This window comes from Salvia hispanica, chromosome 5, assembly GCF_023119035.1.
Source record: "Salvia hispanica cultivar TCC Black 2014 chromosome 5, UniMelb_Shisp_WGS_1.0, whole genome shotgun sequence".
Lineage (NCBI taxonomy): Eukaryota > Viridiplantae > Streptophyta > Magnoliopsida > Lamiales > Lamiaceae > Salvia > Salvia hispanica.
Window position 1 is genome coordinate 13,372,080 of NC_062969.1, and position 20,131 is coordinate 13,392,210.

Sequence of the window (20,131 nt, forward strand, 5' to 3'; positions counted from 1 at the left end):
ATACCCCCTCCGTCCGCGAATAGGAGTCCCGTTTTTCTATTTTGGTCCATCCGCAAATAGGAGTCTCGATTCATAATTACCATAAATGGTAAAGAAACTCCACATTCCACTCACATATCATTTAAAACTAATACTCCTATATACAAGTGTGATTCCACTAACTTTCTTCCACCCATTTTTCTTAACATTTCTTAAAATCTATGCCGGAAGGAATGAGACCCTTATTCGCGGACGGAAGTAATATTAGTTTTATAATAAAATGTAAGTAAGATAAGTTAGTAGAATGTGAGATACACTACAAAAAATTGTAGTAAAAATGAAAAGTTACAAATAATTAAGAAATGACGAAAATGAAAATAAGCGATCAATTTTCAAAGATAGATGGAGTAATAGTGGTAAATAAAAATATTGGTACAGGCTGATTTTGGGCCAGATTTGACTGGATTGCACGTTTGCACGCACAAGAGTGCGGCCCATTTACACATATGCTCATCTTTTTCTACTTGAGTGAACAATTAAATCTGTCAACTAATAACAGGTTAGTTTATAGTACTAGAATTTATATTTTATAATTTGACGAGAGTATCAATGATCTTTTAATGCCAGTTTTATTGGTAAAAAATATCACATAAATATGAACTAAATTGGAAATAGTTGAACAATACAACTTAAACAAATCCTTAATTCAATATGTATACTTCATTTGGGACCTATAACTATTTAGATTACAATAACAATCTCATTCACATAAATTACACGTGTTAGCATATATTTTACAAATACGGTTACAAAATTGAAGTGCAAAATATTACCAGTATATTGCATTTAGAAAGAAAAATCACAGAAAAGAGGGATAAAAGAGCAAAGAGTTAGAGAATTAGACAGGATTAAGAAAGAGTCTATTGTTGGTATTCAATTTCATCCTCGGCATCCCAAAGAAATCGAGCATATGAAGCCATAACATAGCTGCACATAGTCGAATTCCATATATTATTAGATATTATAAATAAGCTTTCAGATGTGTCATCTTTAACTTAAATATACGTATAAGGGCCCGTCTGGTAGCCCAATAAATATTAACACTTGCCCAATGAAAATGGTATTTCTTAACTAGGCTGTTAGAACTGACCACTGTTTGGTTCAGCCCAAACATGGTGATTGGGCTTTATTCTATGGTTTGGTTGAATCAGGGAGTTTGGGAAACGAAAACCAATGTCTCAAAATTACCCTCCCACAGTTGAGGACAGAAATTGGCGGCGATGCCATCAGATTTTCTACTAAATTAGGTGGTAAATTGGTTCGGATTCCCGCCATTACTCTCCAAACCCCCATTATTAAGCCTGAATAGGTTAACTTAACCAAGAGATTGTTACTCCACTCCATAGTAGCGACAACACCGCTGTCAGCATCAACGTGATATCTCATCACCAAGGTTAGTGAAACAGCAAGGTTAATGTTGAACTGTGTTAACGTTTGTACTGTGTATGCGTTCGGCATTAATGAACTCAAGTTCCGTTGCAGCCATGACGTCGAAGGGAAAGGGGAAGGTGATGAAGCTCAGGACCTGAAACTCGAAGGGAAATCAAAATGGAATTAGTGGTGGCTGCCCTAAATGAATACCTCATCACTGATTTGCCAAAAAAATGTATGCATACGTTAGGCAGATTACACAATAGAGAGCAAAAACTAAACATCAACATTGGATTTTGATTCAAAACAATCCAAATATGGATCAACAAATACACGGTCCTCTCTCTAAACCCCACATATGACGAGGATTCAGACCAGCCCATCCGATGGAGCTCAAACAAATGAAATTAAGCATTGCAGACGGTGAAAGAGCTGAACCGGGGAGGAAATAGTTAATATTTGGGTGAATTTACACTAAGCCATGCTAAAATCAACAACAGAACTACACACACTGCAAACTATGAACACAATTTTAACAGTTTGACATTGCAAATATGGCATTTCCGCCTTGCATAACAGTCGGCCACAAATTTAGAGTCAAAATTGAAACTCTATCAACCCAATTTCAACCATCAACACCAAGTGCATATTCATAGCTACCAGATCAAAACCAAATACCCATTATTTCGACATACCCAGATGGATAAAGGCCGATAACCCAAGATATGAAAATAGGCGGTCACTCACTAGATGGGATTTTCGTCCGAAATCGACTTTAGGTTAACGACGTCGCCGACCCCTGAAGCTCTGCAAATCCAGGCGGTTCCCCGTGCACCTGCAGCGGTGGACCAAACCAAACCGTCAACCGTCGGAGGGTAATTTGGTATAATTCCTCTCACTATCAGAGTTAACACCACATTCGTGAAAACTATACCACTCCCTCCTCTGATTGTGCTAACGCACCCAAGCCGATAGTAGTCTACACAACCTTGAAACCCGCTGGAATTTTTCCGGGTCGGCCGATTGGAGCGGCTGGTACCAAACGGGAAAAAATCGCGTTTCAAGCCTATTTGGGGCTACCGGACAAGCCCTAAATAAAAAATAATAGATTAGTTACCAATTGTCCGGCGCCGCTCTGCATCTCTATGGAGGAGCCAAATTAGATGAGCATATAATGACAAAGCATTTCCACAACTTGGGTCTGCCAATATTGCCCTTGCACAATGCAATTCTCCTCGAACCTGTTAATTATTAACAAAAAATTACTAGCCTTAAATATTAAATAATATATAAAGCCTGTTAAAAATATACCTTACCTAAATTCTTAACTTATACTTATAATGCTTAAATGTTGTATAATATTTTTGTAAAATAAGATTTTAAATCATTTACAAAATTAGTCAATTAAGTAGTATTTTATTTGTAATGATCTTATAACCCTTAGTAAGGAAAGATAGAAAAGAAAGAAGATATAGTTGATGTACCTCTTTCAAAAATGTAGCATTTGAATTCATGGGATCGGCCTTAATCAAGTCCTCATAATACACATCCATACTAGTATGATTGGCGTCATCTCCAGCTCTGCCACCCGATCCGACACTTCCGGCGCCGCTGTCACCAACCTCGAACTCCACGGCCGCCGTGATACGAGTCTGCCGTCAGCTCGCCTTGGAGAGACACCGGTGCAACGGATGGAGGAGAGTGACTTTGATACGGGAGCCAGTGGAAGCGGAGAGCCTGAGAGAACCATAGCGAAGGATCGTTCGCGCCGTCACCGGCGCCCACCGGACCACTTCGCAGACTTCGCCAAGCATTGAGCGTTGGGAGAAAGAGTATTTAGTTAGTTGATTAGCTAATTTATTTAGTGGTTATTTCTATTTAATTCACGTAGTATTTTGAACTTTTAATTGTAATTTCAATTATTTAGCGTCGAGCGATTTATAAGCTCCTTTCCGGGTTTTCTTTGTTGATTCTTTCCCGGATCGTAGGTCGAATCAACCCTAGGGTCCTAGATATAAATAGGCGTGTATTTTATTTCAACCTTCAGGAAATAGAATATTTTTCACGCAAAGTTTCAGTCTTCTTCTTCCAAACCCTAAATTCGAACGTGTGCGATCGTCGGGCAAAGCTCCCGCGACTTCACGGAGAAATTAATCGCAGTTGAGGAGATTATCCTTAACACGCCGCTGCTTTTCTACATCCCGTTTCGTCTCCATCCTCAACCGGAACAAAAAATGTATGATTAGTTGGAGACTCGGTTAGATTTTTGGAGATTTTGTCAATACGATTGTGGTCAAACGACATGGAATAAGATCTTGCCAATGGTTTGGGAATCCATGAGTTCAACACAGGTATTGAAGAGCTTCTCACAAGCATTATGGAAATTGGAAAGATAGAGAGAGAGCTGAACTGAATATGTCGCAAGTGAGGTTTTTTATCATAATATAATTGTCACAACCGCACTTGCTAAGGATAGCCTAGTCGGGGAACCGTGACTCGGGGCGGGGGTATAAGAAGCGGGGAAAGAAATAGGGAAAAACAAAATCAAACATTGGTTGCGAGACATGACTAATCAAGTGCTGATACATAGAAGGAAAGATACTCGATCATGAAACTCGAGTAATCGTTTGTAAAAATTTCAATACACCAGAGTTTTGAACAAAATAGACTTGAGTCTTTTAAGATGCACAACGGAAGCAAATGAACACGGTTCTATGTATGGAGACATGAACCTCCGAGAATCCTAATCTGACTGAATTAAATGTATTGTCTCAATAGCACTTCCTCCACCACTTCGCTGCTCAACCTGCACATTTAGAAATATATGCAGGGCTGAGTACAAAAGTACTCAGTGAACACATTGCCGAAAAATACAAATATACATTTGAAAATATTGTCAAGCCACTATCACAGTAACACTCATGGGTTTTATTAAAAAGACCCGAGCTTACTAAAAATCATTTTTCGACTGCAGTCCATTCTCTTTCTGTATTTTGCCATATCTGATCATCTTGTGCCGTAGAGATGGTGGTCTCTCACGGTCACATTAACAATTTTGTGCCGTAGAGATGGTGTTCTCTCACGGTCACATCAACATTCTTGTGCCGGGAAGGTGGCCACCTTCCTCAGTCACCAGACCTGCCCTCTAGCCATAGGTTTCCTGTGTACACTAGCCCGAGTAGGGACACCACCCTCACTTGGACCCGAATTCGATTCACATATCATCATTCACAACTCACTTGGCCTCACGCCAAAACAGATAGGCATTATACACAAAACATTTTGGCAAGACAACATCATTTAAAACAACGAACATATGTTCGAGTTTTTCATAAAATATCACTTCAAAAATAATTTGCATTTTTATCCACATTAGTATGTAGGATAGAAAAGTTCACCTTGTTTTTGCTTCCCAGGATTTTCGCAAATAATTCTCTGTTTCTGAAAGTTATCTTCCTGTATGTTCTTCCTTTTTGGAAACAAAATACAAGCTAAATTTCAGCTTCAAGAATATATATATATATATATATATATATATATATATAGGGTTTTGATCTATGAAGACCAGATTTAAATACAGAAACGCAGAACGCGGTCATACGTAGGACATTTTTAGGTCATAGTTAGTTTATTTTTAGGTCATGCTAACAAAGCATGACCTAAAATGATCTTAACATGACATAAACTCAAATCTTATAATATGACCTAAAACTGCTTAATTATGACCTTCCGTATTTTTGGTTAATTATTGACCATTAGATCATCTAATCCTAGGGTCAAGATTTGGGCTGCATTTCTTGATTTAAGCACATACTTGTTTTGATCACTCCCCTATATATATATATATATATATATATATATATATATATATATAGGATTTTGATCAAAACAAGAATGACCTTAAATAAAGAAATACAGACCATTTACTGTCCATAGGATTAGCCGATCTCATCTTAAGATTAGAATATCTAATGGTTAGATTAATTTCTCAGATATTATTAATTTAATCACTAATAATCCTAAAAGGTTACTTATGTCAATCTATGATTTCGTTGGTTATGGAAAATCCTATAATGTTGCATATTCTTCTTTCCACTAACTAATCATCAGCCTGAGTGATATGAGTTACCAATCCATAATTTCATCTTCTTCATATCTTCCATATTCTTCAAACGATCTTCCATTCATCTTCCATTTTACTTAAGTTCCATGGAGATTTATTATTCTTGAGAAATTAGTTTCCAGATTTATCGATGACCCAAAGTTGCATTTTTATGACATAAATTGATCCTGGGTGATACTCACATTGACGTATTTGAATATCGTTTTCCTGTTATACCTATGCATTCTGTAATGACTCGAAAATACAATTAGTATGACACAAACTGACAACAATATGACATTGTGGAGTAATTCTCACAATCACTTTAAGTTGCATTTTCTATGAATAAATTTATCCCGAGTGTACTCATACTGACTTATTGATTCATTATTCGCACACCACACACAAACATGACATGTTTGATTATTTTTACGTTTCTCTCTCTTTTTTTGCTAACATGAGCATAACTTGCATACAGTATGACACAACAAGAGTTTGTTTGTAACTAAAAAATGAGTCGTATTCATATATAAATTGAAGAAACAATAACATCTGATGTCATTTCTAAAACATCATCCAAATATGTAAAGCTAAACTGTTTAAACATCCTTAATTTAAATCGGTGGTAAACTAAAAAAAATGAAACAGAGTTTCAGTCTTTTAAGTTATGAAATAACAACTGCTTAATCTGTAGTTTGCTATCATCTTTTCAACATCGAACTTCGCGTTGTTACTATCCTTTTCATAATGTTTGGATGCCGCAAAAAGGCGCTATGATTATTTTTCACTACCATCAACACACGATAACACACCCTTCTTTCTAATTGATAGTCCACAATTCCATTCGCCCTCTCTGTCCACCATCTGCAGCTGCATTATTAGTTTTCTTTTGCAACTGAGCTGCATCAACATTCTCTACCACTGTACCTGTACGGTTAAAAGAGGTCATTTTTAGTCTGGTTTTAGGGCATAATAGTAAGCATGACCTAAAATAATCTAAATATGACCTAGACCAAGCTAACAATTTTTATGTCATGCGTAACATAATTTCAAGCGATATATCTTCAATAACCAACATAAAATAAACAATTATATGAACTTTTGCCCTAATTTTATCGTTTTTATGTCAGAAAAATTGGATTCCAAATTAGGGATTAAGCAAAACTCCATAACAGCTTTTACGTCATTAAGAACACAATTTCATGTCATTTTTTCATCACAACTGTAACTCCTGTTATAAAGGCAACGAAGTTTACAAAATCAAGACCAAAATTCAAACAGGGATTATGCTATATTCAAAAAGACATGTTTAATGTCATGTGTACCATATACATATGTCATTCTAAGGGATTTTGCTTCAGAAAAATGAGATTTGAAATTAACAGGTTTAATGTCATGCATAACACATTTCAAGTCATTGATCTTCAATGGCGAACATAAAATAAACAATTATATGAACTTTTGCCCTAATTTTATCGTTTTAATGTCAGAAAAATTGGATTCCAAATTAGGGATTTAGCAAAAGTCCATGTCCCAGCACAATTTATGTGAGAACAAACTGAATTATCCTAACATGAGCTCCCCAATTCAATGGCTGCAACAATTTTGTCATCACATGCCTTCTTTATTCTTTCCCGTAAGACTTTGATAAACTTGTTCAAAACCAAAAAAACATATAATGGCACAAAATATAGCAATTTTGTGCCACAGTGAAGAAAAACGTAATTTTCATAAACCCTTACTTACCTTTCCCGACCTTCCTCGCTGTTCCGGATGCCCTTGTATCCACCATTGTCGACAATTCATTTGTCTTGAGCAAAATCCCTAATTTCTTCTAGAGAGATTTTTGAACAAATGAATGAAAATTTTCACTCTCTCACTTCTTCACTGGCGTGGGGGAAATGAAGAGCTATATTCTTGTGTGGATTAATATTCACTCCCATTAAATTCGCCCACTAATAACGGAAGCAATGGTTCCACTAATGTGGACTCCCGAAAATACCCTTCGTATGACCCAATTTGCACTTGTCATGACATAAAAGAAACAATTTATAAAACAAATCGTGGCCCTTATATAATAAATCTAACGGATGATAATTGGGCTGAATTTCGGTACTTAAGGGCTTCCTTTGATAGATTAAAACCCTATATATATATATATATGGATATATCAATATAATATATTGGGAGATGATCAAAATAAGAATGCATTTAAATCCAGAAATGCAGCCCAAATCTTGGCCCTAGGATTAGATGATCTAATGGTCAATAATTAACCCAAAATACGGAAGGTCATAATTAAGTAGTTTTAGGTCATATTATAAGGTTTGGGCTTATGTCATGTTAAGATCATTTTAGGTCATTCTTTGTTAGCATGACCTAAAAATAAACTAACTATGACCTAAAAATGCCCTACGTATGACTTTGTTCTGCGTTTCTGTATTTAAATCTGGTCTTCATAGATCAAAACCCTATATATATATATATATATATATAATTAGGGATGTATTCAAATTAATGTATATAAAACTGTTGAAAAGGAGAACTAATTACATCCATTGATTAGGAGCGATCTTATGGTTGATATGGAAGCCACTTGGAATAGAATAAATTAATAAAAAAAATTAAAAAGGGCATAAAAGGAAGATTACATATTGGGCGTTATTTTCATTTCCTAATTACACGCCTATTGTGTATTAAATTAATCATTGGAAGTTATTTTCATTCCCTAAATAAACACCTAATATATTAAATTAATCATCAACTCCTTGATTCACGAATCTTATATTTGATATGTTCTTTGACTATTAAATTAATTCACGATTCATGATTAAATTAATCATTGGAGTATTATCTAAAAATGAACATATTTATACTATGTTGCAATTATGTTCCCTGACTAAGAATATGAATTCGATTTGTTTTCGATGTACATTGAATAAGTGAGTAATGTACTTATATAACATTATCAAGTTGGTACTACACCCTAACCTATGGATTACTAAACCCTTGGAGAATGAATTAAACTTACGTTCTCCTAGGGGTTTAGCAATCCATAGGGCTAGGGTATATAATACCACCACATGAATTGAATTTCGTTTTTTTTTTTTATGTATTTATAGGATTTCCTACAGTAAATAATGTACGAAAATTAACATTTAATGTAAATGCATCATACTAAATGATGTACCTATCTAAGAATTTAATGTTTGGTGGGAGTTGAAGCCATACCCTTTGGGTTTAGCGATCCAAGTGGCTAGGTTGTAGTACTCACTCACAAAATGAAATCATCATCTAGGGTAGGGAGTTTGAATCATTCCCCTAGGGGTTTAACAATCCATAGAGCTAGGGTATAGTAGCACCACATGCATTGAATTTCGTTTTTCATATGTATTTAGGATTTCCTACGGTAAATAATGTACGAAAATTGGCCTTTAATGTGAATGCAAAATCATAAATGATGTACCTATTTAAGGATTTAATGTTTGGTGAGAGTTGAATCCATACCCTTTGGGTTTAGCGATCCATGTGGCTAGGTTGTAGTACCCACTCACAAAATGAAATCATCACCAAGGGTAAGGAGTTTGAATCATTCCCCTAGGGGTTTAGCAATCCACAGGGCTAGGGTATAGTAGCACCACATGCATTGAATTTCGTTTTTTATATGTATTTAGGATTTCCTACCGTAAATAATGTACCTAAAAATTGGCCTTAAATGTAAATGAATAATTCTAAGTGATACCTATCTAAGGATGTAATGTTTAGTGGGAGCTTACATACCATTTGGGTTTAACGATCCATGTGGCTAGGTTATAGTACTTACTCACAAATGAAATCACCACCAAGGGTAAAAGAGTTCAATCATTCCTTAGGTTTAGCAATCCATACGGCTAGGGCATAGTGCCACCACATGTATTGAATTTCGTTTTGTATTTGTATTTAGGATTTCATACAAGAAATAATGTACGAATATAATCTTATAATGTATATGCCTAACAAGAATAATGTATGAATGTAGTAGTTTAATGTATATTTTATCTGTCAATTTGGTTTCCCTGGCCATTTGGTAATGTACATATTTATGATTTTAATGTACAAAGCTTACATTAGTAGCAAATAATGTAACAATTAACTCGAATAATGTAACCTAATAAGTGTAAGAATGCAAATGAGACTACTACACAAAACAATAAATGTGATACCAAAACTGCCCTTTAATGTACGAAACCACCAACTTAATGTACCGCGTGAATTTTAATTTCAGCCAAGATTTGTTGATCCAAGGGATTAAATTAGACCTATGTTTTATACTAGAGGGTGATAAGGAGGGTAATGCATCCCTATATATATATATAATAACTTTATGATGAGAATTGATATGCTGCGGGATACATGTTGTGGACTTGGTGAGCGACTATGACGTGGCAATATCACCATTCAATTTTTTCTCTTTCCTTTCCTCTCTCCCCTCTTCTCTCTCTCATCGTCTCCTCTCCCTCTCTCCTCTGCAATACCCTCTCTCCTCTCTCATCGTCTCCTCTCCCTCTCTCCATTGCAATACCCTCTCTCCTTCTCTTTCATCCTCTCTATTTTCTGATCTAATTGAGGGTGAAAAAATTTAAGAGCATACCACAAAGAGGCCGCAATCTGTCTTGAGAGAGAAGAATTCAAGAGAAGTCTCGCCGCCACTCTCAAAAGGTCTAATTTTGTCATTCCTTCTCGAGTACTTGATGGAATTATCCTTCTTCAAATGATGAATTTCTGTTAACACTGAATTCAAAACACTGCTCGTTTTAGTTCCGTGAAGTATAAGCGTCTTCTTCCCCGTTTCCACCTGCAACGATTCAATTTGATTCAGCAAACCGAAAGTTATAGTTACATCATACAGAGCTTCATATGAAGAAGAAATTCAGAGACGTTAGTTTGGGGGTGTCTCGAGTTTGGGGGTGCGTTTATCAAGCTCTCTCTTGATTCTGCCATTTTTTTGTTCTCATCATTGCTCTTGTAATTTGGAGAGCAATACACCAAATTCTTCAGAGTGATTGCGTTTCGGATTCAACACTGAGATTTAATCGGGAGTGAGAGTTAGAGAGGATGAAAGAGAAGGAGAGAGGAAATTGCAGAGGAGAGAGGGAGAGAAGACGATGAGAGGCAGGAGAGAGGAAAGGAAAGAGAAAAAATTGAATGGTGATGTTGCCACGTCATAGTCGCTCACCAAGTCCGCAGCATGTATCCCGTAGCATATCAATTCTCACTTTATGATATGCATCTTATTATATGGTTCTCCTTCTTTAAGCCTTACTCTTCTATTAGGTTTTTATGACTCTCTCTAGAAATTCATTTTCACATCATTTCATTATAATTCTGGGATTTAATTAGAAGTCTTAAACAACTAATTAAAGAGAAAATTTATTTATTTACTTCCAGAGATTTTATCTTCTATCAAATTATTTTGGTCCTGACAAAATAATTTAAATTAGCCTAAACAAAACATGGATCAATTTATAAATCAAGAGCTAAATGGGCCAATTAATATATCAAGATGAAATTATCGGCAGTGGGCTAAAGGGATACTTCTTACACTAATTCAAATTGAGAAGAATTAATTAGAAATTAGCCCAATTATATATATATATACTCCTTACGTCTCTTTCCCTTTCTCCCTCAACTCTCTCTCTATTTCTTCTCCCCCTCGCCTCTCTCTCTCAAATCTGTCGCCGCCGCTGCACGGGCGGCGATTCCCCGGCCTCCCCACGCCTCCACGGCCGCTGCCTCATCGCCGACTCCTGAGAGGTAAATTAGGGAAATTCTATCCTATTTCTTTCTGTGTAATTTCTAAAGATTTAATCTTTGATTTAAAGTTTAGGTGTTTCAAACTTGTAGATTTTTGAAGGTGGGTGAAATCAGTGATGCATCAGGCTGTGGGGCTGCTACTGTCGTCGATAGGGTGCCGAAGATTAGTCGCCGGAGTCCCGACAGATTTATAATCTCGAGACAAGTTCTTATTTTGTGAAGAATTGTTATTCTTGATCTACATGCTTATATGCAAATGTTGAGAAAAGGAAAAGTGCTTGGAGTTTACCTTCATTACGTGGGAAAATGTGTTGTTGGATTGTGGGACTTGACCCTGTAATTGTTTGCAACTCTCCCACTTTTCTTACTCCTTATCTCTCCTTTGGATGGTTGAAAGTTTTGGAGTGAGTTCCTATTGTTTTGTAAGTGATGCTGGAAAAAGAAAAGCTCGTTCCCATATATATGCATTTACCTTGCCTAGCTTAGCTTGTACATATCTCTGATTTTGATATGCTTACATCTTTAGCAGGGATTTAATATCTTACTTGGCATAATCTGCTCCCTCATTCTCCTGAACAAATCTTGCAATGAGATTATGCATTAAATGTCTACTATCCACTTGCACATTACTTTATCTCCTCATAGTATTTTATTTGATAGAGTATGTGAAAGTGATTGAGACCAGAAGGAATTTTGTTTCTATTTATAGGCTAAAATAAATTATGTTGCATTCTTTCTATGAAATCTTTTAAATTAGATTCGTATTGAATGCAAATACTGTATAAGATTGGTGATAGATATGAAGAAGTTACTACTTAGTCCCACTTGCAATTATTATATCTATTTCCTTAAGATTTTATTTGATATGGGAATAAATGATCTCCTTAGTAAATCTTATGGAAAATCTTCTCAAAGATTAGCTTAGATTTCTCAATTTATCTCACCGTAGAATTTGATCTTGGCATTAAGTGCAAGGTCTTATATGATTTCTACAGATTTTCCCATTTTACGCAGGAACATACATTGGCGGAAGTCGGTGACGTGTTGGACTTTGTTGGGATGCTAGCAGTGTTGTCAAACGGGCTGCCCGAGACTTGCACATCTTTCGCTTCCGATTATAATAGGCTAGGCTTTAATTATATTGTAATATTAGACTTGATTCGTGAATCGGGTATTACGACTTTTACTTTAAATTTATTCTTCGGATAGTCATTGAAAATAATTGCTAAATAGCACAAAAGTTTATTAGATGTCTCGTCTATATTTTCTTAACTCAATGTAAGATTCTTTTAAATTTTAGTGCCGCTTTGAAATATCTAATATTCGTTGTATCGTGCTTTTATTTAATGTTGTAAAATCTTTTCAAAGTTTTGGGTCAGTACAATAATTAATCGTACGTACGAGAATAAGAATGAGATTTTGAGTTTGATGAACATGTCTGTTTCAGGTGGTAGCTGTGTCACGTGACATAGGACCCACGCATCCGCCTCCTTCAAATCACCCACTCACGTGACTCCGGTCTCGCCAAATACACACCACTTACTTTTTGTTTTACAAAGCCCATTGTTTATAAAATGCTAAACCTAAACCAGCATTAGAGTGATTGTTTTCACAAAAGTGGATCACAAGATAAATAAAATACAAACAATGCTAAATAATATTCTTTCCATCCGCCATTAAATATTCTATTTTCCTTTTTTCGTCCGTCCACCAATAAATATCTCATTTCACTTTACTATACTTTAGTAAGTAGACCATATATTCAATTATATCATTTCACTCACATTTTATTATAAAATTAATAAAAGTATGCTCTATATTCCACTAACTTTATCTATCCATTTTGCTTTATAAAGTCAAACAATTTTATAAAATTCATGGCAGTCAAATATGAGACATTTAATCATGGACGGATGGAGTATCATTTTTCCTAAATCTAAAATATTCAAGTTATTATAATAGATGGCATGAAGCCATGAACTTTTAAATTTAGAATTTGATGATATCGATCGAGTTGATCCAACGGTGGTAGCAAATGTAAATGTCCAACCAAGCATATAAGTACCTCTATATATCATTGGCCGCACTTTTTGTGTGTTTTTAAATGTTATAGAATAATAATAATAATTGTTACTTGTAGGCCAAACAATATATCAACCGTCCAGATACAACTTGCCTAAAAAGTTTTTTCTCCTTTCCTTTTTGACTTGTGTGGTTTTCATTTTTAGTACTTATACTTTTACCCTTTTATTATATATATTACTCCCTCCATCCCATAAGAATATACACTCTTCCCTTTTTAGTCTATTCCATAAGAATATGTATTTTCTAATTTAAAAAATTCTTTTGTTTCTAATAATGTGAAATTCATTCTTCACTAACATTACTCTAATATTTACTTTTTCTCTCTACCACTCTTATTTTATCAATTTTGCATTAAATCTGTGCCGAACCCAAAATGCATAGTCTTGTGGGACGGATAGAGGAAGTGAGTATAATGTTCCATTGTGTTAAGTAGTCACTCAAAAAAAAGTGATACACGTATGTATGATGTTTTAATATGAGCAGAAAATGAAACTTCCCGAAAGAAAGCCCCTGAATCCTGATGCATCAAATAATATATTGACTTATTTAATTAGCATTAATATGATTTAAGAATTAGTTCTATTTTGATCACAATTCTTGGCAATAAAATTGTAATAAGAAGTATATATACTATACAGGCTTCTTTTTTTTTTTTTTTTATTTTTATTTTTTTATTTTTATCATCATGTAGGTGAAATGCATAGAGTAACCTACTTTTGGTTTTTTATTGTATCATTATTGTGTTCAAATAATAGTCTACCCATGGAAAGGGACTTTCACACATTGGACAAAAAGTTTGAAACTAGCCTCAAATGGGAAATAGCATCAACTTATGAAGAAAAAACCACCACATTCATTAAGATAAATGTCACGCCCAAACACCCCACTCCACCTGAAGTTAAAAAAGAAAGACAGCAAGATAAAATATGATAGCAATAACACTAAATATTTTGGTATTTGATTGGACCACACTAAGACTAAGAGAGGTGGATTAGAAGTATCCAAATAAATTGAAGTATGATCAAATAAGAACCTCAAGAAGCTTTATTATTGCCCAATTGCATTAGCCATAAAGTCTTTAGGCTAATTAAAGGCTCATGTCCATTCAAACCAACCTCCAATTACAACGAGGAAAGTCCATTAATAGGCCCCTCTTTTTGGCATATGCTTGTAATTTGTCACTTTCTGATAATTCACTATTAGATGAGTACTACTCCTACTACTTTATTATAAAATTAAATCATGTATATATTCACTAAAGCTTTGATGTACATGATATTGATTATTGGGATAAACATGATATGAAATTTAAATTGCTTACGAGGCTCCGTTTGGTATGCAGAATTGGAATTGAAATGGAATTGGAATTTTATAGAATTGAATTGGATGATTCCAAATCCTTTGTTTGGTATAATTAAAGAATTGACATAGAATTATAATTCAATTCCAAATTCTTTGTTTGGTATAATTAATGAATTGATATATAATTTTATTATAATTTCAAAACCTTTGTTTGATATTTCAAATAATTGACATTGATTTAGAATTGGTACGCACACACAACATCGAGCAGCAAATAAACTGAAACATCTATAATTAAACCAGAATATGTGAAGTAAACTCCATACAAAGCATTCACACATGTTTGATAAAACTTCCAACTTTGTATTTTCTCCTTAGTCGGAGAATAGTTGGAAAATAAACTGAAAATTCAAATTGCTAATGGTGTGTAAGTATGTGTTAAACATATCCACAAAATGTCCTTCTTAGCCTTAGACATTGAGAAGCCCAGCTTGATTCCTCTTTATCTTAATTTACAAATATAAACTGCTCCATGAAAGTATGTATGAATGTATTCATACTTAACTGCCCCCTCCCCCCAATCCATAATCTCCAGTTTTCCACCATATTCATCATGTTTTGATCATCCTGCCTGATGTGTTTTTGCACCTTGCCCGTCAGCACGATCTTGAGAGAAAAGAATATATATATCTTCCCAATTCTCTATCACAATTTTTCTCCTATAAGGTCCAATTTTTGTATTTGCCTTCAAAACAATAATAAGCATATTTAATCACAATATAAATCATGTATTCGCAACTGTACATCAAGAAATATAACATCAAGAAATATAACATTTCTAATAGGAATGGATTTCATTCTTTGATACCAAAATATATTTGGACACTAAAATTCAGTTGAGCTACTTACTAGAACTAAACTTAAACAGCAAGGGCAGGTTATAGCATTTCAAGTTTCAACCACAAGTAATGATACTCAAACTATTTTAGGCATTTGAACTTGCTAGTTGCTACTATAACTACAACACTTAACATACCAAACAAACTTCACATAATCATTTCTAGTCATATAATGCATGTGAAGGATTCATGATCTCTACAAAACAACTAGAGACAATAATAACAATGCGCTGCTACAAATTAAGTTATAACTAGAGACTCTTATCTTATTGTTCAAAAATCACAAATGATATAAGCAAATAAGTCACCATTAAAGACACCCAAACAAAGTCCAGCACACCAATCAGATTCATTTTATATAATCTGTAATGTAAACTTAAACTCATTTTTTGCACAGAAAAAGAGCAGCAGCAAAGGGATAACAATAACAGAGCAATAGCTACTGCTCTTTAACCATTTCAAAATAAAGCTTGGTAGAGTGCTATACAAATCCTCTATATGCTGCTAGACTAGAAATAGCAAAGAATATTGGTTTGGGAAGATGGTTTTTGGGATTTGTTGGATTAGTGGTGATGGATTTTGTTGGATTAGGACATTGCTTTGGGAAGATGGGTTTTGCAATTTTGCAGTTTCTCGAGGTGAGACGAATGAAAGTGGGAGTGAGTAAGTAACATTACTTTCAAAGCATGTGGCAATCAAATTATAGCTAACAAAACTCTCGAACCCTCAAATCCCCGGCAATTAAACAAATAAACCCTAGCTAACAACTACAATCAATTTGAATAAAAAATTTGAAAGATCTGCAAAAATGGAGATTTAAAAAAATTGACAAAATTGAAACAAAATCAAGCACAACACAGGATGGTATTAAGAAGAACAAATTTTCGATGACAAATAATACCTGATTGGTTGTTATGAGATGAAGGAAGCTCTCCAACGAGAGATTAGGGTTCCGTCGCAGAGAGAGAGAGCGTGAATGAGAGAGTGAAATTGGATTGACCCGTTTTCTGTTTTGACCCGGTTAGGATCCGCGAATTTATAATTTGACCCGCAAAATTGAGATGTTGGATTTGGAATTCTTCATCTAAAAGTTTGGAATTGAAATCATGGAATTCAAAATTTTAGAATTACAATTCAATTCCAAATCCACTTTTTTTCTAGTACCAAACAACAAAATTGGAATTGAAGCCTCCAGTTCCAATTCCATGAGTTGAATTCCATGTACCAAACATAGCCTGAGTGGTTTTAATAAAGGTTCAAGATCTAGATCCAAATATTGGCAAGCAACAGTAAAATTATGAACTTGACCATTGGACATGTATTAACGTATAAAGGTTACACAACTACATTATTTAAATTACTATATTTAGTCTTGAAATTTTGTTCTAAGTCTAACATTGATTTTTAAATTGAATTTTTTATGATGGTTCACTTAATTGTAGTCCATATCAAATTATCAACCAATTAAATCTAATATGGGTAAGTTTTCAGTTTCAAATTTTTTCCTTAGCTAGAACTGACACATGAGTAGATTCGTTAGGCTGATTCTGATTTGGCATGTTTTCACTCTTTACGATTAGAAAATAAAAACTAAAACCATCAGTTTAATTTTGATTGGAACCGACTGTTTCGATTAACCATGTATGACTATTCCTAAGGGGATATCAACCAGCTTTCATGAAACAAACTGAATCCTTTTAAGAGTTTATCTTTTAAAAATAAATCAACTAGATTTTCGGTAGCTAGATTTTGGATTTCCTTATTCCAACACCCATCTTCAAATTGAGTATCGATTGTTTCGATACTTAATTTGCAATGATCTTCAATTTAATAAATAACTAGTTTCACATAGCGATGCACAAATTAAGATATTTTAAAACATTAATGTTAGATTATAAATTAATTTGAATGAAATCATAAATAATAGTATCATTATATAAAAATTATAAACAAGAAATGTAATGCTAACTATGAATTACACAACTAAAACATAGTAAACTCGAAATAATTAATAACAAATTATAAAAATTTGGAGTAATTTGATTCACACAAAACATGAATGGGGATTATCTGAAACAACATCATTTGATTAATTTCCGAGAAGTAAAAAATGAATCCACTCACCTCACCAGTAAAATAAGATTCCAATTATAATAACTACAACATTATTTAATGCTCAAATAAACATATCATAATAATTAATATTATATTAGAATCATGCGAAACTATTACATCTTACGAACTATGTCTATGTAAAAATTCTACAATGTAAGATATTTCAAAATATTAAATTTAGATTATAAATTAATTATATGAAATTAGAAACAATATAATTATATGAAATTGTAAATAAAAAATATATTTACTAACTATGAATCATTGACTAAAATATATTAAACTCAAAATAATTAATACTCCCTCCGTCTCACGTTACTTGAGTCACTTCTTTTTCGCACTCGTTTTAAAAAAATAATAATAAACAGTTAAAGTGGAGAAAAAATAAAGTAAAAAAGAGAATACTATAGTTAAGACTCTTCTCTACATTATTCTCTCTCTTACTTTTCTTTCTCTCCACTTTAACTATTTATTATTATTTTTCTAAAACGAGTGCAAAAAAGAAATGACTCAAGTAACATGGGACAGAGGGAGTAATAAATTATAAAATTTTGAGCACTCTGATTCACAATACATGAATGAGGATCATCTGAAACAACATCATTTGGTTAAGTTATGAGAAAAGAAATAATGAATCCACGATAAATCAGACTAATACTAATAATTGCAGAAAAAGATTAAATCCAAACTACAAACGGGACTGGAGTATGCTGGCAATGATGCTACACGGAAATACCACCACATGATTACCCTTCATCCATGGCCTGCCCCTTTACCTAATCTATGACACAGTTTTTGTCGAGAAACGAAAAAAAAACCACCTATAATTTGCATACAAATGTTAAAACGATGCACAATACAATACCGCATAACAATATACCGCCCGATCATGAATAACACACTCTAAATGATAAAATTGGTTTTGGCTCCATGAGTGGTAGCTTTAAAAATATGAATGGAAAGATTTTTTAACCGAATGAATTGAGGAAACTCCTAATCATTGAGCAAGGTATGGAATGGTTCCATGGTGTCAACCTTGTAATAAGGGACATTACTTTTGAGGAGGAGTCTGCTTTGACACCTAATACTGCTTCTGACAATGTTCAGGGATCAGTTCCTACCATTGAAGAAGAAGCAAATCAAGAACCTCGGTATGGTAATGTTGCAAACATTCAATCTCATGTTGATGGATCATCTAAAATAAACCTCTACCAAGACTTTCGTCAATGGTACCACTGATTTTATGAAGTAGTTCTTTCATTTAGATTCAGAAAGAATGTCATTAATGGGTGCATATCACAAGTTCAGTGGGAGCAAATGCATCTTATATTGATTGTCATTAATAATAAGGAAATGGTGCACAACACCAAGAATTTTCTTTCTTGTTGGAGAAATTGAGTGAACAATTACATAAACTCTCTATGATGATTAACCGAGAATGACGGAGAAGGAGCATAAACTGTAGAGCGGAAGCGTACCTTGATCCATCTAGAACAGAACATCGAAATTGTTGGAATTGCTTTGCAGCGGCTATGGATCTTCCAAACTATCAGAGACGTTCTTCACAATAGTCAGTAGAGGGAGTACAGAGATATCGAATCGTTCTTCTGACGTTTGGGGACCATAACCGTAACTTATATTTATAGAAAACATAAGTTCCTTTATTTTTTATTTGGTCCCTCAACAAATAGAAAATCACAAATTGGTATCTGCACTTTAGTCCAAACTTTAATCTTTATTGAATCATTTTATATTGGACAACTGAAAGATAGTCATACACATTAAATTTGTCATGAGGACGCCCAAATTTCTAACAAACCTTTCTTCCTAATAAGAACAAAAATATCAAGCTTGAGTTTTACTATATAAGATAAGTAGATATGTGTAGATAGTAAGCCTCCAAATGTCATATTTATAGCTAAAAAAATAACCATAAGACTATAAAACCCTTCATATTCGCCATTTAGGATAAATTATGATAATCAATTGCATATTAATTTAATCATTTTGGAATTAATTTGATCGCATTAAGAAATCATTAATCATTTGAATTTGGAGTATGTATGTAGAGACCGATCTCTATATATGTATATGTATGAAACGTAGGAGTATACAATTATTGACATATAATTTCCACAACAATGAAAAGGTCGGTCATACACAAATATTAGTAGTACATAATTAGTATTCTTTCTCACAATTAATTCATAATTAATTAGCTTATGGTGTAGGAGTATTCATTCTCATAATTCATAATTAATTAGTACTCCATCCGTCCCACAAAAGATGTCACACTTGTGGCGACATGGAATTTTAGGAGGTTTTGTTTTGTGTGTTAAATGGAGAGAGAAAATATAATTTTTATATTCTTGTGAGAGAGAACTTTTTCCAGAAAAGGAAATGTGACATCTTTTATGAGACAAAC

At 33.9% G+C, this 20,131-nt stretch overlaps 3 long non-coding RNA genes across 3 annotated transcripts; 1 reads left to right on the forward strand and 2 right to left on the reverse strand.

Moving 5' to 3' along the window:
* Positions 1-9,833: 9,833 nt before the first annotated feature.
* LOC125186396 lies at positions 9,834-10,565 on the reverse strand. The gene is made up of 2 exons (XR_007170432.1): positions 10,430-10,565; positions 9,834-10,346 (listed from the first exon to the last, which is right to left on the reverse strand). It is a non-coding gene; the product is annotated as an uncharacterized LOC125186396 (long non-coding RNA).
* Positions 10,566-11,055: 490 nt separating this feature from the next.
* On the forward strand, positions 11,056-11,785 carry LOC125186395. Its single transcript, XR_007170431.1, has 2 exons — positions 11,056-11,305; positions 11,396-11,785. It is a non-coding gene; the product is annotated as an uncharacterized LOC125186395 (long non-coding RNA).
* Positions 11,786-14,955: 3,170 nt separating this feature from the next.
* Positions 14,956-16,627, reverse strand: LOC125190548. The gene is made up of 2 exons (XR_007170938.1): positions 16,493-16,627; positions 14,956-15,437 (listed from the first exon to the last, which is right to left on the reverse strand). It is a non-coding gene; the product is annotated as an uncharacterized LOC125190548 (long non-coding RNA).
* Positions 16,628-20,131: the final 3,504 nt, after the last annotated feature.